This window comes from Bos indicus x Bos taurus, chromosome 29, assembly GCF_003369695.1.
Source record: "Bos indicus x Bos taurus breed Angus x Brahman F1 hybrid chromosome 29, Bos_hybrid_MaternalHap_v2.0, whole genome shotgun sequence".
NCBI lineage: Eukaryota > Metazoa > Chordata > Mammalia > Artiodactyla > Bovidae > Bos > Bos indicus x Bos taurus.
The window spans coordinates 14,188,210-14,196,225 of NC_040104.1; the positions used below are offsets into that span (position 1 = coordinate 14,188,210).

Here is an 8,016-nt window from a genome sequence, read left to right on the forward strand (position 1 = left end):
ATCTGTTTCTCTGAAAAAGTCCTGGTAGTTCGATGCTCAGACTGTTGCTAACCACAAGGCTCCCCAGCTTCAGCCAGCATTAGCCCTTCAGGAAGTGGGGAACCTCAAAACTTGGATAAAGACCCAGGAGGAAACATTCTCCAGACCCTTCTTGTCTCTGGAAGGGAAAAATGTGTGTTCCACAGCAGTCAGATACAGCTTGGTAGGGAGCAGGCTCCATAGATGAGGATGCCCTGGGACAGGCAGGTCCCAAAGGGGCAGCCATCCAGACACAGTGACCAGAGCAACCAGTTGACCAGTTAGGGGTTTTGCAATTGTCTTATTGCTTTGATTTATTTTTATTTACCTGATAGTTTAGTTGGTACCATGAGAACAGGTAGGGATTTCCTAATATCCCAAAGGCTATGCATTAAGAAGTTGGTTGCTCTCTTCTACCTACGACCCCCTCCCCTTCCCCCATCAGGCAAATGCTGACAGCAGATCCCCTGAAAGGAGACTGTGGGGTTCTCTAACAGGCTTGACAAGGGACCCTGGCCCATCCCAGAGATAGAGTTCGAAAGGCTCCTCTGCGGGAGTGACACTTGAGCTGAGAGATGAAGGACAAGCAGGGGTTTGTGGTGAAAGAAGGAACTGCATGTGCAAAGGCCCTGTGGTCAGTGTGGTCACAGCACAGGGCAAGCAGGAGGGTGGCCTGTCCCTAGAGAGTGAGGTGGGGGTGGGCAGGAGCAGTGGGCAGAGGTGGCAGGGCTCCCCAAGCCATCTTAGGGTTGTGACCTTTATCCATACATGCATGCATGCTAAGTTGCTTCAGTTGTATCTGACTCTTTGCGACCTATGGACTGTAGCATGCCAGGCTCCTCGGTCCATGAGGTTTTCCAGGCAAGAATACTGGAGTGGATAGCCATTTCCTTCTTTAAGAGATCTTCTCAACCCAGGGATCAAACCCGCATCTCCTGCCGCTCCTGCATTGCAGGCGGGTTCTTTACAGCCAAGCCTCCAGAGAAGCCTGACCTTTATCCACAGATTTAAGCCCTAGAGTTTGGAGTGTATATGTGACAGATCCAGTTAATGTTTTGAAAACATAATCACTGTTGCTCCTGTGCAGAAAAAAGCAAGGAGCCAGCACGGAGGAGGGCAGAGATGGTACAGGAAGAGATTATACAGTTAGGAGACTGCACAGGAAGCCTCGGCAGCCCTGCCCCTCGCCTGTTCAGCATCCCCTTTGCGTTCAGCCTCGGCCGTGGTGGACACTCCCAGGCAGTCTCCGCCTCACACTCACAACCCTAGCCTGAGGTTCACCTTTTCCTGCAGTGACCTCAATGATGAGGAAGCTATTGGGGCACCTGTAGGAATGACTCAAACTACAGGAGAGCTTGTGCTTCCAGGAGCAGTCCTCAGCCAGTGGAGAACAGGAGACGATGGATAAACGCTCCTCCTGGGCCGTCAGGCTCTACTCTCCACAGAAGTGACCCCACTTATACACTTGTATATGAACATTCCTTCTCTCCCCGTCTGCCTGTCCCTCCCTTCTGATTCCTGGGACTACTCCTAAATAAGTGATCCTCACAGAAGACCATGTAGGCTCTGCTTTATCTGTGTATTCCAGGTAAGAAGGAGGCACCTGCAGGTGTGTAGGTAAGGCAGGATGGAGCTTGGACTAAAGTGGCAGCTGTGGGAATGGACAGATTGAAGAGCTATTCGGATGGTGAAATTAAGTGTCTGATGCAGCCACGTTCTCCAGCACCACTGTCTCTTCCATTCCCTTGACATTTGGTGCGGCCCATCCAGGCTCACAGCTTGTGGTGAGTCTAGGTGGAGAACGTGTTTTATAGCTGTGCAAATGGCCACGATGTATGGAGGCAGAACTCAATAGCCATTGCAAGATGAAGGTTACAGGAGATGAAGATGGCATTTCCAGCAGTCCTTAATTTAGTTCAGTTCAGTTGCTCAATCGTTTCCGACTCTTTGCGACCCCATGGACTGCAGCACGCCAGGCTTCCCTGTCCATGACCAACTCCCCGAGCTTGCTCAAACTCATGTCCATTGAGTTGGTGATGCCATCCAACCATCTCATCCTCTGTCGTCCCTTTCTCCTCCTGCCATTTATCTTTCCCAGTGTCAGGATCTTTTCCATTGAGTCAGTTCTTCACATCAGGTGGCCAAAGTATTGGGGTGTCAGCTTCAGCATCAGTCCTTCCAATGAATACTCAGGACTGATTTCCTTTAGGACTGACTGGTTTGATTGTCCTTAATTGGTTGAGTTTAAAATGGGGTCTTTGGGGCTTCCCTGGTGGCTCAGTGGTAAAGAATCTGCCTGCCAATGCAAAAGACACTGGTTTGATCCCTGGTCTGGGAAGATCCCACATGCCTCACACCACCAAGCCTGTGCACCACAACTACTGAGCCTGTGCTCTAGAGCTCGGGAAGTGCAACTACGAGGCCCTGTGCTACGACTACTGAGGCCGTGCGTCCTAGAGCTTGCACTCTGCAAGAGAAGCCTGCACACCACAACGAGAGCATAGTCCCCGTTGGCCACAACTAGAGAAAAGCCCAAGCAGCAAGGAAGACTCAGCGCAGCCCAAAATAAATAAACAAATAAACAAAACTATAAAATGGGGCCTTTGGCAGGCATTGCTGGCATGAGCATCTTCTTCAGACAAGATGCACGGCCTCTGTAGCAGACAGAGAAGCAACAGGAGGACATGGAGGAGGGGTGATGGCTGCTCACCCAATGACAAAGAAATGGAGACTCTCAGAGAGAGAGGTCGTCCTCCCAGGGCCCCGAGCAGTGCCTGATAGAACCAGTACGCACATTGCGGTCCAAATGGCTCCAAAGGCTGGCTTTTAACAGCGACCTCCTTTTCAACTTCCCTCTGCTCCAAAGCAGGGGAGGAGCCCCGCCAGAGCCCAGCCACAGCTATCTCTATTTATGCTAGCTCATTGGACCAGCTGATTGTCAGATTCTGTTACTCGGTAAAAGAGGCTCAAAATTTTTTTTTTTCCCATAAAGGGCTTATTTTAAATATCTTAAGGATAGAATAGATTTACATCATAATTATAAAAATTACTTACAGAATTATCAGGTTTATATTGTTTATACTTCCAAATGTAGAGAACAGGGAATTGTCTACACGTTGAATTGTGTACGTGTGAACGCATTTCAGTTGTCTGACTCTTTGCAACCCTGTGGACTGGAACCTGCCAGGCTCCTCTGTCCATGGGATTCTCCAGGCAAGAATACTGGAATGGGTTGTCATGCCCTCCTCCAGGGGATCTTCCCAACCCAGGGATTGAAGCCAGGTCTCCCGCATTGCAGGTGGATTCTTTCCTGTCTGAGCCACCAGAGAAGCCCAAGAATACTGGAGTGGGTAGTCTATCCCTTCTCCAGGGGATCTTCCTGACCCAGGAATCGAACCAGGGTCTCCTGCATTGCAGGCAGTTTCTTTACCAGCTGAGCTGCTCTTTTGCGACCCCATGGACTGTAGCCCACCAGGCTCCTCCATCCATGGGATTCTCCAGGCAAGAATACTGGAGTGGGTTGCCATCTCCTTCTCCAGGGGATCTTCCTGACCCAGGGATCGAGCCCAGGTCTCCTGCATTGCAGGCAGATGATTTAACCTCTGAGCCACCAAGGAAGCCCAAGCTGAGCTGCTATGGCGCTTCAAAAAAGGAGAATTCCAACGTGGGAGGTGCAAAGCGATGATTTGCTGCCTAACAAACTGCTCTAACACTCAGTGTTTCACAAGACACCTACCTGTTGTCTCACGCAAGCTGTGAGGGGGTCCGGGCAGTTCTTCTGTCTGGGGTTGGCTCAGCAGTGCCGGGGTGTCCAGGGGAGCCTGGCTCACCTGTCTGGGATGGCTGAGATGGAGAGGATGTCTTGTCCTCCAGTTGTGGTCCAGCCTCACTCTCCTGGTGGAAAAAAGTTTCGGATCAGCTAGATAGAGGAAAAGCCCTGATGCACACATGCTTTCCCAGCCCCTCCATGTGTCGTGTTTGCTCATATTCCATCGGCCAAAACAAGCCCGTGATTCAAGGGGTGGAGAGACCAGCTCCCCTCTGCTGGGCATCAGCACGTTGCAATGAGACATGCTTAGCAGGACTGGACAAGAGTGTAGTTTGTTTTGTTTTCCATCAGTCAGGATCAGACGAAGCTTCACAGAAAGGATGGGCTTCAAGAAGTGGCTGGGGCTGGGCATTTCAGCCAATCTCTCACAGGTGTCAAAAACCCACAGAGGTGAGAGAGAGGAAGGTCTGAAAGGACCTGCCAGTGGTCCATCTGGGCTAGGGAGAGCGTCGGGAAAGAAAGCTGGAGCCGAATCAGGGAGGGAAGGAGTGATGTCTTTCAGAGGTGGGATGGCAGCCAATGGCTGAACTAAGAGGTTGATCTCCACTTGCAGGGCAATGCCCCTCTCAGAAAGCATGTTCCTTCACACGCCGGGCAGCCGTGGTGGCACAGTTCTCTTGCTCCTGTAACCTGAAGGGCAAGCAAAGGACCTGGGGTAGCCGATCTACAGGCTGCCAAAGCTAAGGTGGCTGGAAAAGGTGAGCTGAGGAGTGAGGCATGAGTAGCAGAGGTGAGATGAAGCGTCCATTGAAGTTAAGTCAAAGCTGGGGAACCCAGAGCGGGGTCCCAATTGGCTATGTGGGAGCTGAGAGCAACGAAACCAGCTGGAGAGACAGGAAACAGCATTTCATGAAGGTAAAAATTAACCCAATGAGGGAAGACCAGTCCCTGCAGCAGCCTCAGGTCTCAGTAACATTCCCCGGTGAACTTCCCACCCATGTTTTTGTGTGTTTACAAGTAACTCTCTTTCTCTGCAGGGGTTGAATGCATCTGTCCCACATCACGTGATGGGCTGTCCTCTCCTTAAGTCCCCGGTTAGAACATCAGTTGGAATGAAATTTTGAAAAGAGGCACGGCGACCGGGAATAGGAGAATCTGTTGGTCAGACTGCAAAGCAGGGTGAATGTTCATGACCACAGTTGTTTTATTTTTAAAATATAATTTTTGTTTATTTCTTTCTTTATTTTTGGCAGTGCTGGGTCTTCATTGCTGCATGGGCTTTTCTCTAGTTGTGGAGCAGGAGCTACTCTCTAGTCGTGGTGTGCGGGCTTCTTATTGCAGTGGCTTCTCCTGTTGCAGAGTACAGGCTCTAGAGCACGTGGGCTTCAGGAGTTGCAGCTCCCCAACTCTAGACCACAGGCTCAGCAGTTATGGCTCACGGGCTTAGCTGCTCTGTGGCATGTGGGATCAACCTGGTCCAGAGATCGAACCTGTCTCCTGCATTGGCCCGCAGATTCTTTACCTCTGAGGCACCAGGGGAACCCAGGACTCGGATTGTTTTTTAAAAGGAGCTGCTCTTTTACTACCTCCCCTAGCAACTGCTGCTGCTGCTGCTAAGTCACTTAAGTCGTGTCCTACTCTGTGCGACCCCATACATGGTAGCCCACCAGGCTCTGCTGTCCCTGGGATTCTCCAGGCAAGAACACTGGAGTGGGTTGCCATTTCCTTCTCCAATGCATGAAAGTGAAAAGTGAAAGTGAAGTCGCTCAGTCGTGTCCAACCCTCAGCGACTCCATGGACTGCAGCCTTCCAGGCTCCTTTGTCCATGGGATTTTCCAGGCAAGAGTACTGGAGTGGGTTGCCATTGCCTTCTCCCCTAGCAACTAGACATACCATAAAGTGAAAACGGAAGCCATCATATTTTCAGAAAATTTCTGGGATTAGGTAAAGTCTTAAAAGCTTCAAGAATGTTAGTTTGTAGTCTATTATTTCTTTCAGAAAATGAGTCAGTTCTCACTCTAGGTGCCAAAGAAGCCAGAAGCCATAGCTCACTCTGCCTTATTCCTTCTGGAATTTACCCAGTACATCTCAGCAGTGGCACAGGAAACGTATTTCCCTGGAAACCAGAAGTCACACAATAGGTCTCCTCCTCACAGCCCCATGGGGTACAAAAATCCCCCTTCTATTTGAAATCCAATTATTCTGCTTTTATGTCGCCTCCTCTGCTGTAAATGAGGGCCAGCCCCTCTGCCCGAGCACAGAATGACACGGACACAACGTGGTGTGTCAGCCACTCATGATCCTCTTTTGTGAGATCAACCTTTATAACATGTAGTCAGTCCACTGCCAGACTGTTAACCTTGGCTTGTTGGAAACAGACACATCAACCATGAGACATCATTTGTCAGATACCGACCCGGCCTCTTAGGGACACAAGTTGGTCCTTACAGAGAGAGCTACTAGGAACGGGAGCCTGAGTTGCAGCTCGGGCTGTATAGGCACCTGCCCAGGCGATCATAAATACTGCTCCTTGTGAAAAAACACCACACTGAGTCCCACCATAAAGTGTGTGACGTTTGTGGGTTAGCATCGGGGCCCATGAATCTTCTTCCAGGAGAATTCAGAGTGCTCGAGTCCAGCCAAATGTTACCGTCAAAGCCTTTTCTAGTCTATTTGTGGCTACAGAACTGTCTTCTCTTTTGAGAACCCAGAATGCTGACAGCAAGAGTCAGCTCCCACTTCAAAGGCAGAGTTCAAAGCAGATGCTTCTTTGGATTCGAATGCCAGCGGGAGGAGGAGTCAGTGTCACAGGCTGGCCTTCATGCACATTCCACCCCGTCCCTGTCTTACCTTCACTGGAAGCTCAGAAACCACCGCTGTCCCCCGACTGGTCTCCTTACACACCAAGGGGACTCTGAGGTCCTCAGACCAGACAAATCTGGAGAGTGTCCCTGGTGCCACGGCTCTGCTCCCTCTCAAGCTATGTCTTGGTTTGGGCCATGACTTTCTTCCCCCGGTATATCAGGCACTCAGCTACAGATGAGAGGCAACTCAGTGAAGCTTCCTGATGCCAGCACTGCTAAAAAAGCACGTCTCCATGGCAACCACAGCGTTACCTCACCCAACAGCATTCAGATGTGACCGACCACAGAGCAATTATTTTTTTCGATGTAGAGGAAGCATTAGCTCTGTCTACAGAGTGAACTCCGGGAGTTGGTGATGGACAGGGCGGCCTGGCGCGCTGCAATTCATGGGGTCGCAAAGAGTCGGACACGACTGAGCGACTGAACTGAACTGAACAGAGCCAAGAGAGTTTTGCCTTTTTTTTTTCTTTTTGGTTTGTTTTTGATGTTATATCCTTCTCTTCAGAGTTTTTGGCATAACATCATATGTTTGGGGAGCATTTTGTATATAGACAGTATTCTCCCTCGTGCCTCAGCACACAGAGATAGCTTTGCTATGAAAATAAGACGGCTTCTTCTAGGGAGTCATGCCATTATTCATCTCTGCTATAGTCACTGCCTATTGCCAAAGGGTTGTTTTTATGTTCTGAATCCAGAATTTCTCTTTCCTCACAGCCGCAGCAGGGTCTGGCCCACTTGGCACTTGATTCGGTTTGTTCATGGGAAACCCAGGTGCTTGGGGTGGGCGTGGGAATAACTGCAGTCACAGTGACCTTTCACCTACTGCCCAGACTGGACTGGTTAACTCAGGGCACCCACCTGCTCTGCACTTCTCCACTCCATCGACCTGCTGGGGATCAGCAGCATTGGGAATGACATCTTCTGTCTCTCCGGGCTCCCCTAAGAGCTAACTTAATTGTCAGAAAACAATGGAGAAAAAAGATGTCCCTACATCCCCTTACATCACTAGTTCTCAACATGGGGGAGAGAAGGGATTCCATCCCCTGGAAACAACTGGGCAATGCCTGGGAGTGTTTTTGGCTGCAGGACTGGGAGAGAGGTGCCAGAGATATCTCGTGGGTGGAGGTGGGGAGGCGCAGCTAAACATCCTGCAATGCACAGGACCGCCCTCCCGCCAACAGTAAATGATCCAACCCAAAACGTCACTAGTGCTGCAGCTGAGAAACCCTGAAATCCAGGGTGGCCTCAGAAAGGTGTGGCCTCAGGGCAGCTCGGGTCTCTAATATTATTAATGGAAGGACAAGCAAGTTACTTATACTTAGTGAGTAAACACAGTTATTTACTAACTGTGTGAACACCTGCCTC

General features: G+C 50.2%; 1 long non-coding RNA gene across 2 annotated transcripts in view; it reads right to left on the reverse strand.

Moving 5' to 3' along the window:
- The window catches only part of LOC113886227, a 31,294-nt gene extending 24,389 nt beyond the window's left edge, over positions 1-6,905 (reverse strand). Inside the window, exons 1-3 of one of the 2 annotated variants that reach the window (XR_003509394.1) lie at positions 6,638-6,903; positions 3,755-3,912; positions 2,175-2,314 (exon numbers count right to left, since the gene is read on the reverse strand). This is a non-coding gene — a long non-coding RNA (uncharacterized LOC113886227). Of the gene's footprint in view, positions 1-2,174; positions 2,315-3,754; positions 3,913-6,637 lie in introns of those variants that run through there. The other variant, XR_003509395.1, reaches the window with a different exon arrangement.
- Positions 6,906-8,016: the final 1,111 nt, after the last annotated feature.